This window comes from Schistocerca nitens, chromosome 8 (assembly GCF_023898315.1).
Source record: "Schistocerca nitens isolate TAMUIC-IGC-003100 chromosome 8, iqSchNite1.1, whole genome shotgun sequence".
Classification (NCBI taxonomy): domain Eukaryota; kingdom Metazoa; phylum Arthropoda; class Insecta; order Orthoptera; family Acrididae; genus Schistocerca; species Schistocerca nitens.
Genome location: NC_064621.1, coordinates 451,174,055 through 451,195,657, shown reverse-complemented (window position 1 = coordinate 451,195,657; position 21,603 = coordinate 451,174,055). Strand labels below are relative to the sequence as shown.

The 21,603-nt window shown below is 41.5% G+C and overlaps 1 long non-coding RNA gene across 1 annotated transcript in view; it reads left to right on the top strand.

Annotated features, from left to right (window-relative positions):
• The window catches only part of LOC126199204 (uncharacterized), a 172,135-nt gene that overhangs the window by 79,220 nt on the left and 71,312 nt on the right, over positions 1 to 21,603 (top strand). The window contains exon 2 of the long non-coding RNA XR_007540129.1: positions 8,206 to 8,341. This is a non-coding gene — a long non-coding RNA (uncharacterized LOC126199204). The remainder of the gene's footprint in view (positions 1 to 8,205; positions 8,342 to 21,603) is intronic.

Genomic DNA, 21,603 nt, shown 5'->3' with positions numbered 1-21,603 from the left:
AAATTACCGCTAATGTGTTGCGGTCTGCACATAGCTCTACCCATAGCTTAACAATTGTGTGGCTATCAATGACCGGCAGACTAGGAAACAAATGGTACATCTGCTGTAAAGAGGCACAAGACACTTTCGGCCCAAATATTTCGAAGAAACTTGATACAATCCTCCACGAAACATTCATTTGGAGGCAAATAAAAGTGGGAAAGTGACTAAAGCACACTTGAAATGTTTTCTAACTTCAGTTCTCGGAGAACATGTAACAGGTGAAATGAGCCTATTGGTGTGTGACTCCTAGTCAGATCATACAGATTATACCCTTCTAGATGCTAGTTCCCCAAACAAAGATGTTATGCTGAAGATGCTGCCACAGAAAACAACAAGGTGATGGTAACGCTTGGATGTTTACTTCTTTGGGCAATATAAGCTCTATATCAGAAGGATTGTTGATTTTCTAAGACTACAGTGTGACAAACCATTAGTGAAGATATTTGGTCGTTATTTAATCATCAAACTTTCCTATTTAATTTTCAATTAATTTTCTGCACCAAAGTATACGCCTATGTTGCAATATGCTTAGCGAAAGATGGGTTGAGACATTTACATTCCCGTAGTACCATCATTTGAAAGTTTTGTTAGTGTCGATTTTGATATTGCACTGCTTGAATGCGAAAGTGATGCTGAATCCAAAAACGTAGCTTTAGTGAATTGTGCATGTTGTTCTCTTTCGCTCTGTTTCAGCCGCTTTACCCAAATCTCGCATCTGCACTATGATCACTAATATAAGCGCTAACATGTGTGTATAATATGTAAGTTTTGAAGTATTACTGAATCCACTAAATTACATATAATTTCCATCCTATGGTCTGAAATCTTGTTACTGATTTCTCTCTGTTAAAATGCCACTTGCTGTAGAATGCAACGTTTTGTGTACAAATGATACAGATCACAGTTTTTGTTTAAAGATCGAGTGTTATTCTAAGCACAGTTTCGTGCGGTTTCGAGCTTTCGAGGTGAATGTTGTCTCTTGTAAGATACCGAGAAACAAACTGCTTCTGTTTTAAGCTCTCTTTTTACAAATTTTGACAGGTGGTAGTATGGACGAAAACAAGAAAGAAATATCCACTAAACAAGGAATCAAAAATGTATACCTTATGAGCTGTTAGCAGTTGTTAACCTAAGCTTCTGCGGAACACTTCCTTTCTACCGAACAAACGAACATGACTCATAATTGAAGTAATTCAGAGTACATGATTACCTCAAAATTGTTTTCTTGGGTTTCCACTACTTCCTCCAAAAATACGGAAAGCGATGAGCTTGCAGTAGAAGAGATTTGTTTCACAGCATCTAAGATGAAGAAATGCCCACAGCTCTTAAGGACACATTTTAGACCTCATGCTTACTGGACTTTCTTCTTCGAAAGACCGTTCCTGTCATATCCTTGAATACTGATCATTCCTCCTTGAACACACACTGTCTTGAATTACACTTCTTTAAAATGCCGACTAAATACGTGAAAGTCTCGATGAACCGGAACTGAATCTTGGCAGTGTCCACGTCTCCATAGCGAGGAAGACAAATAAATATCCAAGAGTAAAAGGTGTTTATTACTTTCTCATTATAGATCACAGAGGACAACATATTTAAGTAATACCGTATGGAAGGAAATTTCTACGCTGGAGGCGCAGAAACGAAACTGAGATACTACAACACTTGAAATATGGAATGCTTTATTCGAATTATTAAATATTACCAGATCGTAAATATTTACTGTTCGTAATGAAACACCCACAGTACTCACAGGCCGGCCGCGGTGGCGGAGAGGTTCTAGGCGTTTCAGAGCGGAACGTCGCGACTGCTACGGTCGCAGGCTCGAATCCTGCCTCGGGCATGGATGTGTGTGTTGTCCTTAGGTTAGTTAGATTTAAGTATCTCTAAGTTCTAGGGGACTGATGACCTCAGATGTTAAGTCCCATAGTGCTCAGAGACATTTGAACCATTTTGAAGTTCTCACAGATGCTTAACAGTCACTGATGCTTAACAGCGTGTTGGTGAACCTTTGGAGACATAGAGCAGCGATTTTGCGTGCCATGCGTTCGACAAGCCTTGGTATACATGCAGCAACAGATGTGTGCACACACACCACGTAACTCCCGTAAATTAGAAGCCGGTGGCTTCTGTGACGACTTTGGAGTCTGCTAACATCGCAGATGTGCTCCATCGCGCTTACATCAGGTGAATTTGACGGCCAAGGATCAACATGAGTACACTCACATGCTACTCAATTCCCAGCAACCATATTCCGGATCAATGACACGGACAACTGTCCGGCTGGAAGATGCCATGGCCACGGGGGCAAACATAGTTCGTGATCCGTCACCGCTTTTTTTGTCCACAGCTCTCAGGATATCATCGAATATTGCCACCACCGTCCGAAGTCCGTGTTGCATTTTATAGTAGCTGTTCGCCAGTAAGAAGGCGACTGAGGATACAACTATGAATCTAGTCTAGTGTAAACATCATTCATCCGAACAGTCGGCACTTTTCCATTGATTCACGGTCCAATCTCGGTGATCCAATAGGCACTGAATTCTTAATTTACGATGTCGTTGGATGAACATAAAACCATTCATCGCAACGAAAGTCAAAATGGGCCTTAAATACTATCGGCTTTTAGTGTTCCATACCTCAGTCAGTAAAAACGGAACTCTCTTTTTTCCTCGTCGGGAAGTCAGATGAAAATGAAATCTATCCAAAGAAGAAAAGCAGTTTCGTCAAGTTTCTAATACACAAATCGAAATCTCGATATCCTATCCAAGTAAACTCAATGTTAGTTTATATTCGTAAAGGTAAGACTGCAGCACTTAATTCTGTCAATGATTTACACTTCCGAAAATCTGTCACTGAGGTAAAAACACAAACCTCGCCGTCAATTGATTCTTTGGTGTAGATAAACCTCCTAAATAAACCCTCGTAGTAAGCCGAACAGCCTCTTAAAACTTTAGGATACGATATCTCTGTTTTCCTGATCTGATTTTGCTGAAATAAAGCCTTTACTTGCACCAAGCTTCGCTGACGCTATGTGGAAATCCCATCAAAATTAGTCTAGCATTTGTGGAGATTTTTGTTCACACCCACAAACAGACTGACAGACACTACAGTTTTAAGTAAAACTTTAAACCAGGATATCCTTTACATGTGATCCGATTTTGGTGAAATAAAACCTATACGTTACCTCAATCTACGCTCTCGTTACCTGCAAAAATCCCATGCAAATTCGTCTAGCACTTTTGAAGATTAGAGTGTTCAAACAATCAGACAAAATGGTTTTATAGCTTTATTATTAGTGTAGATGGTGTGCCGAAAGATGTGCTCCGAAATACTCGTGTCGTCAGATGTGTCACAGACGGCTTCCTATCCGGCTGTGAAGGAAGGGAAGCTCCCATCCTCTACGTTGTGTGAGGACGCATTGCCCTCCAATACGTTCTAGGGTAGCGTTACTTGCACTATCAGTATCATTCGAACACGTTCCATAGATACGCGCGACAGTAGTCCACGAACAGTCGATCAGATTGGTCGTTTCCGAGGTGCGCATTGCCAGTGGTCGGCCATGGCAATCTGCCCTATTGTCTAAGTCATTTAAATCACTGGGTTCCTCCTTTTGCGGACCGTAACTTCATTAAAATCTTTAACCAATAGTCTCTTTACCGCTTATATACATTCGTTATGACGTCAGTGTCCTCAATAGAAGCAAAGGCTACGTGTAGCGCACAAATGGGAAGGAAGAACCGCTGTTGTTTGATCACACGATTGCTGAATTGTCACAGAACACTTACATCCATTTATATATGCGTACGACAGAGCTATTTAAATTGTAACGATTACAATAACAGTGATCATAGGGTGTAGTTTAGTGTTAGAATTCCAAGAGTGTGCCTTCCTAAAAAGAGAGAAACAGAATAACGCTTCCTTCTAGATAAACCCCGTGGCTGATTATGAAGGTGAAAGAGAGAGAACGGAGCTCAAACAGTAGGTTACCTGCAGTCGTTCTCCGCTCTCACATATCTCGATTAGCACAGGACATGGGTAAGTTGCAATGTTTCGCAGTGCACCCTTGCTAAAAACCGTAAGGATGCATGCATATTATAGATGTAGATTCTACGGAAAACTCCTGTATTGGAAGCCCCCTTCCCCCCCACCCCCTAACACACCCGTTCACATTTTGACAAATGGACTTAATGTGGGAAAAAACACTTGAGATGTTCAGCGCACTTAGAGCTGGATGCCACTTCGGTGAAGCACTTGAACTCTGCTCAAGTTATCGAGGGATATTCTTGATTTAGTTTTTCCGTCATTACCTTCAGTAGTTTCAGACAAACTGTACAGAGTTATTTTGATAATTATCCACTCAAAGTAGAACTCAACCTTAATCTACTCCCGTGCTTTCTTGCGTCCACTCATGAATCAATAACGTGTGGTGCCCTGCATCCAGCATGAGACGTCGAATTTCGTCCTAGATAAGAAAACCTGGTAGCTCACTCTTGATATTTAACTGAAGAAAAAATAGCAGACTGAAATAAGGCTTAATCACCTATTTGATATTCATCTGGAGGAAACCAACCAGACTGAGACTGAAATATGTCATAACTTAAATTAATCTGAGGTATCCAGCACAGCACATCTGAACTGCATTGAACCAGTACAAACTTCTTCTTTCCCATTTATGGCAAGCAGATGGTTCTGCTTTGAACTGCGTTTCATATCGGTGTTAATGTATCTATAATGACCTAGGACGGATAAGAACGGTAATGACATTAGAATGTTAAGCGGTCAAAATACACTCCTGGAAATTGAAATAAGAACACCGTGAATTCATTGTCCCAGGAAGGGGAAACTTTATTGACACATTCCTGGGGTCAGATACATCACATGATCACACTGACAGAACCACAGGCACATAGACACGGGCAACAGAGCATGCACAATGTCGGCACTAGTACAGTGTATATCCACCTTTCGCAGCAATGCAGGCTGCTATTCTCCCATGGAGACGATCGTAGAGATGCTGGATGTAGTCCTGTGGAACGGCTTGCCATGCCATTTCCACCTGGCGCCTCATTTGGACCAGCGTTCGTGCTGGATGTGCAGACCGCGTGAGACGACGCTTCATCCAGTCCCAAACATGCTCAATGGGGGACAGATCCGGAGATCTTGCTGGCCAGGGTAGTTGACTTACACCTTCTAGAGCACGTTGGGTGGCACGGGATACATGCGGACGTGCATTGTCCTGTTGGAACAGCAAGTTCCCTGGCCGGTCTAGGAATGGTACAACGATGGGTTCGATGACGGTTTGGATGTACCGTGCACTATTCAGTGTCCCCTCGACGATCACCAGTGGTGTACGGCCAGTGTAGGAGATCGCTCCCCACACCATGATGCCGGGTGTTGGCCCTGTGTGCCTCGGTCGTATGCAGTCCTGATTGTGGCGCTCACCTGCACGGCGCCAAACACGCATACGACCATCATTGGCACCAAGGCAGAAACGACTCTCATCGCTGAAGACGACACGTCTCCATTCGTCCCTCCATTCACGCCTGTCGCGACACCACTGGAGGCGGGCTGCACGATGTTGGGGCGTGAGCGGAAGACGGCCTAACGGTGTGCGGGACCGTAGCCCAGCTTCATGGAGACGGTTGCGAATGGTCCTCGCCGATACCCCAGGAGCAACATTGTCCCTAATTTGCTGGGAAGTGGCGGTACAGTCCCCTACGGCACTGCGTAGGATCCTACGGTCTTGGCGTGCATCCGTGCGTCGCTGCGGTCCGGTCCCAGGTCGACGGGCACGTGCACCTTCCGCCGACCACTGGCGACAACATCGATGTACTGAGGAGACCTCACGCCCCACGTGTTGAGCAATTCGGCGGTACGTCCACCCGGCCTCCCGCATGCCCACTATACGCCCTCGCTCAATGTCCGTCAACTGCACATACGGTTCACGTCCACGCTGTCGCGGCATGCTACCAGTGTTAAATACTGCGATGGAGCTCCGTATGCCACGGCAAACTGGCTGACATTGACGGCGGCGGTGCACAAATGCTGCGCAGCTAGCGCCATTCGACGGCCAACACCGCGGTTCCTGGTGTGTCCGCTGTGCCGTGCGTGTGATCATTGCTTGTACAGCCCTCTCGCAGTGTCCGGAGCAAGTATGGTGGGTCTGACACACCGGTGTCAATGTGTTCTTTTTTCCATTTCCAGGAGTGTATTTTCAGCATACAGTATAGGATAAGACGTGAACGGGAAACACTGCGTTGGTCATTAGTCAGTTAACTAAGGAGATATATCTACTACCGTATTCCTTCCAGACAGCGATGGAAAAGGGAACAGTACACTGTTTGAAACGTCGCGCTACCAGGAGAACTTCGGTATGTAGTATATTTAATAACGCTCATACTTTAGAGAAGTTACGCACAGAGATATGATTAAGACTCAATAACTTACTTGCACTTTAAAGGGTATAATTAACATCTCAGATTTCTATGCCCTTCTGTCAATATCTCTGAGTGATTAAAACCTTGTTAGGTACCACTGAAGGTAGACGTACATCAATGAGAGAAAATAATACATTTACATGACTACGCTGCATTTCACTCGTAAGTGCCTGGCAGAGGGTTCACCAAACCACTTTCATTACATTTCTTTACCGTTCTACTCTCGAGCAGCATGCGGAAGAAGACTAAAACTTAAATGTTTCCATCCAGACCTGACTTTTCTTACGTTATTACAACGATCATTTATCTCTATGTATCTACTTGTCAATAAAATGTTTACGCATTCGATGGAAAGGTTGGTGATGGAAATTTCGGGGGAAAGATCTTGCCGCAATGAAAGATGCCTTTGTTCTGATGATAGTCCTCCAAACTCACGCATCATATTCGTTACACTTTCTCCCCTGTTTAGCGATAATGCAAAACGAACTGCCCTTGTTTGAACTTTTTCGATGTCCTCCGTCTACTCTGTATGTAAGGATCCGTGCCGCGCGGAGTGACCGCCCGGTTCGAGGCGCCTTGTTAAGGATTGCCCGGCCCCTCCCACCGGAGGTTCGAATCCTCCATCGGGTATGGGTGCGTATGTGTGGTTCGTAGCGTAAGTTAGTTTCAGTTGTGTGTAAGTCTAAGGACCGATAACCTCAGCAGTTTGGTCGCTTAGGAATTCACACACGTTTGAACGTTTTGAACGTAAGGGTCCGTATCGCACAGCAATGCTCAGGCAGAGGACGGAAAAGTTCAGTGTAGGCAGTATCTGTGGTAGATTTTTTGTTTCTTGCGAGTGTTATGCCGATAAAACGCAATCTTTGGTTTGCTTTCCGCGCAATATCCTCTGTGTGATACTTCCAATTTAAGCCGTTCAGACCGTTAATTCCTTGGTATTTAGTTGAACTGACGGTCTTCACATTTGCGTGATTTATCGTATAACCGAAATTTAAGGGATTACTTTGTTACTCATGTGGATGACCTCACACTTTTCATAATTAAGGGCCAAATGACACTTTTCGGACCGCACAAATATTCTGATGAATGAATTTGCTATTGGTTTGATCTTCCGATAACTTAACTAGACTTTATGAATGAAAATACATAAGCCACTGATGTAATATTCTATAATACTTATTTTTTTATTCCACAAACTGGTTTTCGTCTGTTACGCCCTCGTCACATACAAAGACAAATACGTGGTGCAGTGAAATTTCCAATAGTTGTAAATATATCAGCAGGAACGTCTGTGGAGCAGTAAAGCTGGCATATATAATGATTTAAAAATTCGGAACTATCGTATAAACCGTGCGTTTTCTGTGATATATTCTATGCTGATGCCTCGCCCCTCTTACAAGATATGTATCAGGTTTAGCAGAGCAAGCATGAAAGAAGTGTCTGTTTCCATGCTACGGTTTCCTAATGTGGATTGTTGTCTAAACTTTTCGGATTAGCGGCTTTAATGGTGTTCACATTTTAGGACATTAAGAAGTGATTGGACTATGGTACCGAAAGCTAGAAGCGCCAGAAATGCTAAATCTCGTGTTTTCTTAAGCACTAGATACTTTTAGATCCACGAAGAGGAAATGGTGAGATAAGTACAAAAACATGTGAACTACTCATTAGAATATTAAGCCTTTTATTGTCTGATTCATAATTTTGGTATTTTTTCTATTTTCAGAGTTTAATGGGATATTAAATATAGAAGAAGAGTCAACAGACGTAAGAAAAGTGCAAATGATGAACGCAATCTGACATGGATGGAATGAGCATTGGGGAAGGTGTTATACGATTAAAAACCGAGATTTAAATCACAAGTAAGTATAAATATTTTGTTTCTCTTTGATCTGCATTTTTGTGTACGAGATACAGAAGCTTTACAAATTACTCCACATTATATTAAGTTGTCTAAATCACCAGTTTATGACAGAATTTTCTGGCCTGATTTTGTGGAAAAGAACAATACACTGAAGAACTGCAATTTCCTTTCCTTGTCATATCTGTTGGTGTCTGACCGATGTCTATGTCGAGGTAACAGATAAAGTCTATGATAACAAAACTCTTGACGTCAGTTTGGACCACGTGATCAAAATTACTTAGATATGTTTGTAGTGAAGTATTGGAACGGGTTAATATTATGTGACCGAGATTTGTACAACAAGGATGTGTCACGTTACCTTTTGAAAAAACACAAAAAGTACTGATGTAAACTTAACGTTACAATCAGAAAAGAATTTGTCATTATATTTAGAACAATCAAATGAATCTAAATAAATATGGATTGGACCTTAGATAAAATTAGACCAGAGAATCGTTACAACTTTCTCAGTGGATGCGAAGAACAGCGTTCAGAAAACGTCGCATACTGATATCAACGAAGTACAATGAACACTGGTGTACGAACCAATAATTTTGTCCAGTCGATAGACGATTGATTATTTTCTGTATCTTCCAGCAATATTTCTTCATTATTACGTTTGTAAATAAACTCCGGTGGTATACATCCGAATGTCGAGAGTTCGAGTCCTCGATTATAAAATCGTCATTGCTGCTTTATATAAAGCATATATGTTAAAGAAAAGGAAAAATCTGTAAGAACGATCCGTGGTTGGTTTTTGGGGGGATACTGACATTCGACATTTCCGAGAAGTACATATGAAAATAATGATTTAATTAAAAATAAATTTTAGTACAACACGTCATTAAATCGGAATAAATAGTAGAAAATAGTTTCTCAAAGACAATACAGATTTCTGACTGCATATTCTAGTTAAAGTGTCTTACGTGTGCAACAATAATACCGTCAGGAAAGGATTTCAGAAGATCTCAATATTCCATTCACATGTCAGCTCAGTAAATTTTACAAGCATTAAATAATAAAATTTCGTGTGTTGATAATTTCCGTGACCTATCTATGACCTTTGACTGTATGAACCACAGTATTCTCCTAGATATACTGTTGTTTTATGGCATTGATGACATAGTCAACCAATGAATGATGTTATATCTAACCAAAAGAATGTAGAAAGTTGTACTTAGTAACTGAACCAATGATGTCTGGGACATTATTTTGATTAGGAAGAAATCACATATGGGATTCCCTAAGGCTCAATCTTAGGTTCGCTGTTACTCGTCATATATGTAAACATTCGTCTGTTAATATACAACAAGCAGAATTAGTTCCTTTCGCAGACGACACTACTATTGTAGATGGAAATGGTAAATAACGTTCTTTAACATATTATTAGCTGGTGATCTGTTTTACAAAGACACACCACTTTCATTTCTGCTCATGTAGGGATACTACACTGTCAATAAGCTGTGTCCATACTGATGAGAATTTAAACGGGAAACGTATGTTCTGGAAGTCCTAAGACGACTTAGTTCAGCCAAATTAGCAATTACAATCATTGCAATTCTTGCCTAGAGACAAATCAGTAAGTTGAAGTATTTTGCATATTTTGATCAAATAATGTCATATAAAAATAATCTGCGGTAACTTATATTTACGAAAGTAAGTCTCAGTTGTTAAAATACATGCTGTCAGAACAATATGTGATGCCCACCCGTGATCCTCTTGTAGACTTCTGTTTAAGAACTTGTGTATTCTGAGTACTGGTCCACAGTTCATTTCTCCCCTCATGAAGTATATTGTAAGTATTCCACTGCAGTTCAAAACAAACACTTATGTATACAACTACAATACCAGAGGAGAAAATGATACTCTTTACTCCACATTAAGGTAGTCTTCAGTATAAAAAGTCTGGCAGACAGCAAAGTAAAATTTGAAAACAAATTAAAATAGTTTCTCCCTGACAACTGCTTCTCTTCCATAGGGGAATTTCTATAACTGTAATGTGTAAAAGATAGTGGGTAGGAATTAGTATCTCATATCAGCATGTACCCATACTTACAAATTAATTTGCAATGTGAGTTTAAAATCACTCAATCTACAACATTACGAATTATTTTGCACATGGTCTACGCAACATGAAACTAAATACGTAACCAAATAACTAAATAAATGACAAATATACAGACTGCCCCAAAAATATATCTTTGTGAATTTATAATACGCATGACAATACATGTAATTTTTATAACATAAACGTGGAGCACATTCAGTACATAACTGCTGCACAAATAGTTCACCTCCTAATTATTATCTTCGTTTGTTGCTTAAATCTAACAAGTATTGTCACAGACATTAAAAATTCAGAAGTAAAATTTTCACAGTGTATTGTAAATTTGTTTTTATTTAAGTAATATTTTCTTCTTTTTAGTCTTGTGAGTGTGTGAAATTTCTTAGTGAATTTCAATAAAAATGTGTGTCCCATTGCGTATTTCTTTCTGTTACCTACTGTACTGTTCTGTACTGTACTATACTGTAGGAGTTCGTTCTGTATATGACCCAAGTTTCATTGAGCTGTTGCTTAGCAGTGACATATCATGCGAAAGTTATTTTCGTTCTTCAGTTTCGCATACTTGTGTATTATAGGACTTAAATGGCGTAGCATTTTGAAATGCACCACAAAACACAACGTCGTGTATAACGACAAGGAAAACTGTAGAAAACGGCGGTAACAGCTTATGGCGGTGTCTAGTACGCATTACTTCGTGTAATTCTAAAATCAATTACTAGACGGAAGTACCGAGCGAAACATATATATCTAACACTCTCCCCTATAGATAAAGAATCCAGCCAGTGTCAGATCCTGCTAGTGGGTCGATCCAAGGGAAAAAATGAATTATAGACGACCGTAAGCATTTTTCCATATTGTAATTTCATTTCTCCAAGAATGGGGCGGTCCGGCATTGATAAAAACGCCACATCACTAAAGGAATCAAGTATGAAGTTCTAAATAAAACAAATGAAATAATTTAAATTTTAAAATATGCTTTGATGAAGAATTTTCTAAGATTTTTGAAATTACTTAAATGATTTTACACACAGTCGTAATGTAATCGTGGATTATATGGGGACGCTTGTGGTGTATGAAAATTATCATGTTCAATAAGGAAGACACTTCAATATACCCTGTGTCCAACCGGCTAATGTAATGAATCCCAAAGTGTTTGAAGCATGGAAGGAGGTCCTGGCAATGAATGAGTTGGTATACTACGCGACTTGGGGTAGTTAGGGCGGATGCACTTTGTAAGACAGTGTGAAGGTCTTCCAACGTTTTCCAGTTTTGCCAACTATTATGGTGAGACTGAGATACTGACGACACTATCATAAGTTGAGATGCAATCAGTGAGTGCATAGCTCAGGAACTGTAGGGTTACACATTAATTGCGGCCTGTTGAACACGAACGGCCGCAGGTCCCTTCAGAGCTCATTCAATGTAAGAAGCTCTGCACAGGAGATGTGACGTTCCAGACGGCGTACACTTTGAATCACTGGGCAGCTTCTTTTTTTTAAGTTCGTCTACAGCTAGAACTTAAAATGTGTATATTTAATCTCTCTGCTGTACCTTCTTGTCACTGTAACTGCTAAATCTATGCCACTATTTCTACTCTGAATTTAAGCGCTAACGCTTTACCCTTCGATAAAATGGCTACTGACATCCCTTTAGTAAACTGTTATGCTCAAATGAACTGCTTCTTTAGTAAGCTCCCTTTAATCTACGTAAACCATATACACACACATTTTTATTCATTCATACAAATACATCACAAGTACACTGGGTAAACTTTTCGTAAAATTTGATCATATGGCAATTGTGCCTTACGCACAAACTGGCAGTTAACACTGCGATATCCGGAGTAAGCGTTATGTTGCAGATTCTGTAAATAAGAGAATTTTTATATTGCGGCGCATTCAGTGTAGGACCTTTTTACCCCCTTCCATAATGGGTCAACAATGTTTTGCACGAGAGAAAGTTTTCTGTCCTCGCCGTATCACACTAAACATTTTGCGCTAATTATAACTGCAGTGCCCTCCTACGTTATAAACTCTCATTCTAATTTAGCCTATTAAATTAAAACGTTTCCTACAGCGAGAAGTTAACCCTGAATTTCTAACAGTTTAAATAGTTACTCTCACTATGATAATTAACAGCAGTATTTGAGATTGTACTGTGACAGTTTTCTCCTCATCCACAATGTTTTTATTTTTATCTTGATTCAGTGACCGACGATGTTTTTTTTATTAACCTGCAGACATCACCAGATGCAGCGGTGAGATGTTGCATGATCTGAGCTCTTTTCTCGTTGTAGTCACTCCCTGTACATTACCACAAACGGCGACTCCTGCACAAAGTCCGCTATAAATTATAGGTTGTCTTTAACCCTTTCGGTCAATCTGAAACAGGTTATATTGGGTGCACAACCAATTATATTGGGATAGGCAACCAATGGTCGGAAATCCATGTTTAATATGTTATGACCGTACACCGCGTACATCGCGTAACAGTGACGCTCATAGTGATTGTTCAAAGTGACTACTGCCAGTCTCAACGCATGGGTGGCAATGGCGTATGCCGCATTCTCTCATAGATCCTTGGTGTCCGTTGTAGCAGGAGACTAACAGCTTCGACCCCAGAAAGCAGATCTTCATCCGTTTCTACGGGGATTTCATACACCAACGTCTTGACGTAACCACTGAGGGAAAAGTCCAGAGGTTTGAGATTCTGCGATTGCAGTGGCCATGCGACAGGACCTCCCTTTCCAATCCAACGATGAGGGTTGTTGAGGTGCTCGTGGACATTACATTGGAGCGGGCTGGTGCACCATCATGTCGAGACCATATGGTTTCGCGGACAACAAGGGGTACACATTCCAAGAACTGTGGCAGTACATTTTACCGGAACCACAGGTAACGTGTACAGTTTAAGCATGGTGGCAGCAAACAACCTGGGACAAGCCCCCCTGTCCCCCTCCCCGTAAGTTGACACCGATGTGGGCGTCGTGGGGAATGTCCTAACTCCAGACATCACTGTTGCGGCTGTCAGAAACATCATAACGGGCTAATCAGGCCTCATCGGTGAGCATACAAGCTGTACGAAGTACGGAAATAAGGCGCTGCAGTGGGTAGTCCGTTGAATAAAGTGAAGGAGGGGCTCAAAACCTGTCGGTCCCAGTGCTTCCAAACGTTCTTTATGATAGGGGTGTAATATTTGTACCACCAGTACTCTCTAGTCTCAACACTGTATCCTTCGGAGTGTGCGTTTCAAAGCGAAATTGATGGGTGCTTATTGTTGGGTGCTCGGCCACACGATCCAACCCCACATCTTTAAAGTCTGGAGTTCAGACATGTGTTTGGCGAGAACCTGGGACGGCTGTCTGTAGCGTGAACATCCCCGTCTCTTGTAGGCTGATTTCCACGGAAATATACTTCTTGCAATTAGGATGACACCTTTTGGTGTGCCGTGTAAATTCGTGCTGTGTTACGGGCACATCCCGCTGCACCGTACATTAAATGCATGTCTGCCCACTCTCGTGACGCGTAACATTCGATCTCTGACTTCACAACGGACACATCAGAAGCTGTCTAATGCAATGGACAACTAACACCAGGGATGATAGTGTTTGTGCGGCACAGGTTAATGTGCCGGTGCGACGCACTCGGTCGTCACATGACACTCGTGTTCTGAGCTAAGCTGTGTACAGTAGGTCTGTTTTGGATCGGGGATGTACCCTGTTTATCACCCGCTACCTGTTCCAGTGCACAACAGACACCCAGGATCTTAATGAGAGTGCGGCAGAACTGTATGCGCCGTTGCAATTCATGCTCTGAGACCGTCGGTCGTCGTTTTCTACAGTTTCTGTGAGCTGTGGGTTTGCTATGAGGTGGACGCTGTGTGTGTCCATTACACAATAAACATGCAATTCCTACCATTTGTTCCCTATCTCAATATAATCGGTTGTGGAACCACTATCAGCTGTTTCAGTTTGACCCAAAAGATTTGACACAGACTGTGTACGACCGATACAAAAAAAATTATTGCTCCTACATGTTCTCACTTTTCTGCATTTCACGGTTCCTTCGCAATAACTCACCCTAGCCCCAGCTGACTTCATAATCCTGTTTTGCTTAGACACGGATTGTATTTACCACCTAACTGGGAGAAGTACGTGAAAAGTATGTACTGAAATTTATTACATTATACAAACTTCCATACCAGAAACATTTTTATAAACAAGTCTACTACGTAACATAATACGCCAACAAATTAATGTCATATGTATGGGCAGAAATAGGCTTATAAATAAGATGTAAAATTTATGCTTGACACAAAGAAGCAATAAAATGGTTCAAATGGCTCTGAGCACTATGGGACTCAACATCTTAGGTCATAAGTCCCCTAGAACTTAGAACTACTTAAACCTAACGAACCTAAGGACATCACACACACCCATGCCCGAGGCAGGATTCGAACCTGAAGCCGTAGCAGCCCCGCGGTTCCGGACTGCAGCGCCAGAACCGCACGGCCACCGCGGCCGGCAAAGAAGCAATAAGTAAATGGGTAAACACAGGCAGATAAAGGTTAATAAACTTCCCATCTCAAACGCTGTCAACGTTTAACTTATGGTGGCTTCAGTACCTAATGTAGAGACTAGGCGAAACTAACCGGAACTCCTGGAATGTCAGTTCTCGGCGAGGGTACCGCTACCTCGTGAATTTCATTAAAATACTTTCCGAGTCGTGAGGTGGACTGCCGCTACACATCTTGATGTAATGGTTATCCAGGTAAGTTCTCCGCTCAAATATTTCTAGTGGCCAAGAAGAACAAAATCCATGATTTCGACGAGACGTTGAAACATTTCATATGTTTCCTCATTCGGACCGAACACTGAGTCATTTCCTGGCTAGATCGCTCATTCTAAAGTGACACATAGTGGACGTCAGGTTTCTTAGACTAAATCCTGGTAACTCACTTGTTCCCTGGTGCCGCCCTGAAGAATAAACATTCCAACACTTCCTTTCTGCTGCCAAGGCTGTTTAGGAGACAGTAACGCAAAAAAATAAAAGCGTGGTGGGTTTCAGTTTAATGTCATTACTTTTGTGTGTATGTGTGAATGTGTATTATCTGCATGCGTTGTGTGCGTTTTGGTTAGGCACTGTTCATATTTTCATGTCTGATAATTTCATTATCCTGTTACTGGCATTCATCTCAAGTTCCCTATTATACACACACTCATTTGTAGTGTTTGTGAACAAATGCTGAAGGCAAATTTATTTCGTTATCACGTTCAATACTGATTTATGATCAGTGCCATCATTGCCAACGTCGACGTTTACAATCACTTAAATCTTTATTTCACGTAGCCATCCTATTGATCAGTTCTAGTATTTATATCGAAATAAGATACAGCGAGTCAGTTTCCACACTACCAGTTGATAATTTGTTTTTATGTGTAGCTACATGAGACCACCTGCAATTTTCACGGTGTGCCAGAAGCTCACTTTGTTTCTGTATATGCTTCCAAATACACAAACAAAAAAAATTTAAGCACACTGAAGGGAAACGAAACGAAACTTCACCAATTGAGAGGGTATGTGCTGCTGTTGCAACAATTACAAGATCGAGCAAAATTTTGAAAGGAGTTGGCAGTGCGAGTGCATTTATCAGTATGACGTTGATCCTCTCTATCCTCGATGCATGCCCTTATTTATTTGAGAAGTCCGGCCGGGGTGGCCGATCGGTTCTAGGCGCTACAGTCTGGAAACGCGCGACCACTACGGTCGCAGGTTCGCATCCTGCCTCGGGCATGGATGTGTGTGATGTCCTTAGGTTAGTTAGGTTTAAGTAGTTCTAAGTTCTAGGGGACTGATAACCTCAGACGTTAAGTCCCATAGTGCTCAGAGCCATTTGAACCATTTTGAACCATTTGAGAAGGAAAAGGGTATCATAAAGTCATTTTATTCTCTGCTCAGGCAAGCTAGCCATCAACTGTAGCAGCTGGTCCTTGATATCCTGAATACTGTCAGTGGGACGGATTTAACGCCTGAACTGTTCACACAAGTTCCTATCCAAGACAAATCTTGGGATCTTGCGGCTATGGGAGTACAAAAGCAAACTCACATTGCTTAGAGACACGTGTCATGTATATACGAGCTTTGGGCTGTTGGAAAACGGCACCTCGTTACTGTAACATGAGAGATAACATGTGAGAACACAACACTTGAGGACACAGGATGTCCATGACATACCACTGTTCCGTCAGAGGTCCCTCGCTCACCATCAGCCGCGAGCTGAGGTCACGCACGATGGCTCAGAGACTTACGCCATTGTGCCTATCCAAAACCTTGCAATAATCGCACCCCTCCTCCTGTCGCCGCCATATTGGAGGGCGACGTTCATCAAATGGAATGGAATGCAGAAACACGAATCATAGGTGAACACTATGTGATGCCGTTCATCAGCTGCCCACGGTTCTCTTTCACGACACCACTCCAAACGCAGCCGTTTGCGTTTTGATGTAAACAGCAGCCTACGCATGGACCATAATTCCACACTCCAGCTGCCGCTAGTTTTCGTCCAATAGTGCACGATCGCACAGAATTTTGCAGGGAATCCAATACTTGTTCTTGGGTTGTAGGAGCACATGTGAAGAGGTTACGAGGTGCTCGGTGCACAAAACAGCGATTCATCCTTACGGCGGGCAGACGTAGTCACCTGTAACCTAGGCGATAAGTTTGGTCTCCATCACGTTCTAGTGGAATCCAGCTTCGGTCCAATGTCACATGCGAATGCACCCCAAATCTGTATATTGAACAATTCGGCCTACCAGGCAAATGGAGACAGACATGAGGCTTGTTTAAAACTCTCTTAGATGGTGATATTAACGTCTCACATGAGTACACGGCATTTCTATTTCATTAAAAGTTTCGGTGACCCGCCCTGCCTGGCATGGTAGCTCGGGAAACGGAATGTGTCCGACACGATGCCTTACGCGTTCTGACTATCGGCGCCATCTTTTGTTTGCTGTCGAGCCCGATATTCTCAGTCAGTGGCAACACTCTGTAGTCAGCGTTGGACAAGAGGTAGCCCAAGATGCCAATTTTACCTTCATTTTCGGTCGAGCCTGTAGAATGTGAAGAAAATGGTAAATTATAAGAAGAAATTTTATCCTCGCATTCAACTGAAAAAAAATGATAATTGTGAGACATGAAGTGGAAAATTCTGTAACAAAATTATGATATCCAATATACGATATTTATGCAAAACATATGGCGAACAGCGATAATAAAAGGTGAAACGAAATACGAAGGGTATGCATTTTAATCTATATTTGTTACAAATTTACGGTGAACAGGAAATAATATCCTCTTACGCCCACGTCTGTTTCGAGCCATCGCTATAAAAATAAAATTTGTGTGTAATCACGGTAAATATAATTATTTTATAGATCAAGAACTATAAATTGAAAGCAAATGCACTTACGTGCACACGTTTCACCACAGAACGCTACAAAGATAACCGACTGCTACATCTCAACCAAGACTCACTGCAGAGTGCCCGGACGCGGTCTGAGGCAAATGCAAACCCGCACAGTAAACAAAACAGAGACTACACACTGCCAATAATCAGAATAAGGTAGACGTGGCATCGATCATCTACCGCTTCCCGAGTTTCCACGCCTGGCGGGGCGGAGGCGCCGAGCGTGTTGACAGTGATCCTCCAACATCTGACGCTGTTCACGCACTTTATCTTTCCTCCTTCATTTGGTAACAACACTAAACACGAAGAACGCTAATGCATTCTGGTGGTTGTTCTATTTGTCACACAGAATTCCTACTCTAATCTTTCACATACACGCCGACTATGCCTTCTGGGAGGATCACTTTTTTGTCAGACAGTGTACACTGATGTGGCAAAAATCATGGGGCAACATCTAATATCATGTCGAGCCTCCGCTTCCCCAGCCAAGTGTGGCATGGACTCAACAAGTCGTTGGAAGTCCCCTGCGGGAATATTGAGCCATGCTGCCTCTTTAGCTGCCCACAATTGGGTTCAAAAAAATGGTTCAAATGGCTCTGATCGCTAAGGGACTTAACATCTGAGGTCATCAGTCCCCTAGAACTTATAACTACTTAAAGATAACTAACCTAACGACATCACAGACATCCATGCCCGAGGCAGGATTCGAACCTGCGACTGTAGCGGTCGCGCGCTTCCAGACTGAAGCACCTAGAACCCCTCGGCCACATAGGCCGGCCCATAATGGGAAAAATGTTTCCAGTGCAGGATTATGTGGTAGAGTAGACTTCTCTTTTATGTTCCATAAACGTCGGGCGATCTGGATGGCCAAATCATTCGCTCGAATTGTCCACAATATTCTTCAACCCAGTTGCCATCAATTGTGGCCCGGTGACATGGCGCATTGTGATCTATAAAAATTGCACTCTGTTTCGGAACATGAAGTCGTTGAATGCCCGAAATGGTCTCCAAGTAGCCGAACATCGGTTCAGTTGGATCAGATGACCCAGTCCATTCCATGTAAACACAGTCTACACCATTACGGAGTCACCATCAGTTTGCACATGAATTGAGAACTGCACTCCACGGCTTCGTGGGGTCTGCGCCACACTCGATCACTACTGTCAGCTCTGTCAACCGAAATCGGGACTCATCTGACCAGGCTGAGATTGAACTGTTGTCTAGTTTCCATCTGATGTGGTACGGAGCCCAGGAGAGGCGCTGCAGTCAATATCGTGCTCTTAGCAAAGGCACTGGCGTCCGTCGTTTGCTACCATAGCCCATTAACGCCAGATTTCCCTGCATTGTCCTAACAGAGACTTCGTCGTAGTCTCCCATTGAATTCTACGTTATTTCAAACAGTGTTGGTTGTATTTTAGCACTGACAATTCTACACAAACGTGGCCGCTCCCTCTCGTTAGCTGAAGGCCGTCGGCAATTGCATTGTGCGTGATTAGAGATAATACTTGAAATTTGGTATTCTTTGCACATTATTGATGTTGTGGACCTCGGAATACTGAATTTCCTAAGGATTTGCAAAGTGGAATCGGCCATGCGTCCAGCTCCAACTACCGTTCCGATTTCAAAGTCTGTTAATTCCTGTGGTGCGGCATTAATCTTGTCGGAAGCCTTCTTATATGAATCACCCGAGTACAAAAGACAGCTCTGCCAATGCACTGCGCTTTTATACCTTGTGTATCGATACCACTACCATCTGTAAATATGTATATCGTTGTCCCATGACCTTTGTCACCTCAGTGAAGACTGGATTCTATCTTGATCAGACATAAATTGTTCTTGTTTTTACGCTCAAAACGTTTCGATGAAGTTTTATTACCGTCAGTGGGTGCATTGAGTTTATTATTACCAAATATGGGCACTTATGTTACAGCCTGGTAGTTGCAGTACAGGTGATATCCTACTCCAAGTAGTATTTTTTTTATACCGCTTTTTCAAACCTCTGTGTCGCCTGTGCGATCTAGCACGCAAGACGACTTTATGTTTGATAAAGACAGACCCATTAATCAATAATTATATATACTTATACTTTAATACATAGTTCTCTGAGTTAAAGTTTGTAAGAATTAATATAAGAGTATTAGTGGCTGGCACAACCCACATTGCCAGTGAATTTAATAACTAGAGAGAACACTTTTGACTTTCAAACAACACATGCTACCAAATTACCACAAAAGATTGATATATTAAATGGTATAAGGCACCTGGAAAAAGTGATTTCAGCTTAGCCTTGTAAATTTTGTTTGATACCTGCCAGACTTTTATCGTTTCGCCTTCAAGATCGAGAATATTTTCTTTCTACATATAGAAATATATTTTGAGAACCTATGACAGTTTCAAAAACGTGGAATATAGATTTTTTTATCTTGTAACCTGACATTTGTCCTAAATAATTTTCTTTAGGGAAGCCCCAGTAGTCAATCAACGATTATGAGAAGTCTGTAGCCTGTCACATTTATTGTTCACCTACATGCAAACGAGATTTTACAGAAGTGTCAACAGATGAAGTCACATAGAGTGTGGTACTATTATTATTATTATTATAATTATTATTATTATGCCAGATCCTTGCGACGAGGAACTACCGGCAGTATATCCTGAAACAGCACGGTATATACCATGGCGGAAAGACGTTTGTGGGTAAAAAGGAAACTATATCACTTATGACCTTCTCTCCCATTGGATATTTGAAAATGTATGCTAAGGTCGTCAATGCAGTAAACAAAGACTTCCTCTGTGTATCAGATATGATCCTCACAGTGCTGTACAAAATTAAAATTTGAAAATATAGTAGCATGGCACAATAATAATCGATAAAATAGCCGATTACTGGAGATTGATTAATAAAGCTGCGCAAGCTAACTTCTTTGCAAACATCAATGTCCATAATCTGCAAACACCTGCAAACACTAGATGGCCAAATATAGGGACTGGGAAATCGATATAAAAACCATATGGAAACGGAAGTATGTACACATCATCCCTATGGTAATATCGGACACCCACGTTGTCCAAAAATGTACTGTGAAGAGTCAGCAGGACCTAGACATATAACTTGTAACGCAATAGACAGAATCTAATTTAGAATACTGCACGATACAACTATGTATGTATTCATTGTATTAGACGGAAAGTGAATTAATTGTATCTTTACCCATTTTTGTAAAACCAGTGATTGTTTCTCAGATGAATACATGCTACCTTCTGAAGTTTTTATTTTATGATTAAAAGTAGAATTGAAACATAAAATGACATGATATGACAATGAGTTCATATACAAATCTCAGAAAAAAGTAAGCATAAGTAATTATATCCATATTTAAGACTTAATAAATTTAACTACCACAGACACTTACGACAAGAGTTTTTATATGAAAAAATGCAAACTTTTTGATTTTCACTACAAAAATTTTAAATTGGTTTTATTATGGACCCCTTAGTGCATTTAGATATTGTCTTAATTACTGTCTGTAATTATAACTAAGTTGAAATATTTTTGTCAATAATGCATGTACTGGCACACATAGGTAAAAATATGGTAAGGTATTGGGGACTGCACCAGCAAAACCTGTGCAGTGCGTGGCGCTATGAGGGAAGCTGAGCACCAGTAAAGTACAAATATGTGTTGTAAGACA